At 26.8% G+C, this 837-nt stretch overlaps 1 non-coding gene across 1 annotated transcript; it reads right to left on the reverse strand.

Annotated features, from left to right (window-relative positions):
* On the reverse strand, positions 1 to 73 carry TRNAR-UCU. The gene has a single exon. It is a non-coding gene; the product is annotated as a tRNA-Arg (tRNA).
* Positions 74 to 837: the final 764 nt, after the last annotated feature.

Here is an 837-nt window from a genome sequence, read left to right on the forward strand (position 1 = left end):
CACGCCAAGTGGGACTCGAACCCACAATCGCTTGATTAGAAGTCAAGCGCCTTATCCATTAGGCCATGGACGCATATATCTGGTTAATCCATTTTGAGAGTAATATTAATGACTAGACACCATTGTATAATTATAATTATACTAATATACATGTATTTATTAGCTTAATTAACATAATAATTATTAGTTAATTATACTATTATCTAAGTAGCTAAAATTTCTTAATTACTATAATAATTATTAGATAATTATATTAATAATGTGCAATTATACTTTTATACGTTCAGTATAGAATATATATATATATGCCGGAATATAGTGGAGTTTAAATTCTAGTATTTGATTTGAAGGAATAAAATTACCGGGAATTTCAATTCCAATGTTTGGTATACATGAGAATTGAGAGGGAATAAGTAGTATAAAGTTCAAAATGCCCATTGTTGTTGTTGTTGTTGTTGTTGTTGTTGTTGTTGTTGTTGTTGTTGTTATTATTATTATTATTATTATTATTATTATTATTATTATTATTTCTAATTGACAAAGTAATTCACAAATTGTTAGAGTTGTTGCATATAAAGAATGCAAATTTTGGAGAGTTCTGCATATAAAGAATTCAAAGGAACATATATGAGAGTTGTTGTATATAATTAAACAATGCATATAAAGATTTAAATGAACATACACAAAGAGAAGTCGAAGAAAAATACACACTATAATTTATAATGAAAGGTCAGACATCAATTTTAGGTTAAACAAAACGAAGGATAATTTTGTCTCATCATTGTCTTTTTTTTTTCTTCCTAAAATCCATGGAATTAAAATCCCATGGGGGGGNGG

This window comes from Ipomoea triloba, chromosome 9 (genome assembly GCF_003576645.1).
Source record: "Ipomoea triloba cultivar NCNSP0323 chromosome 9, ASM357664v1".
Classification (NCBI taxonomy): domain Eukaryota; kingdom Viridiplantae; phylum Streptophyta; class Magnoliopsida; order Solanales; family Convolvulaceae; genus Ipomoea; species Ipomoea triloba.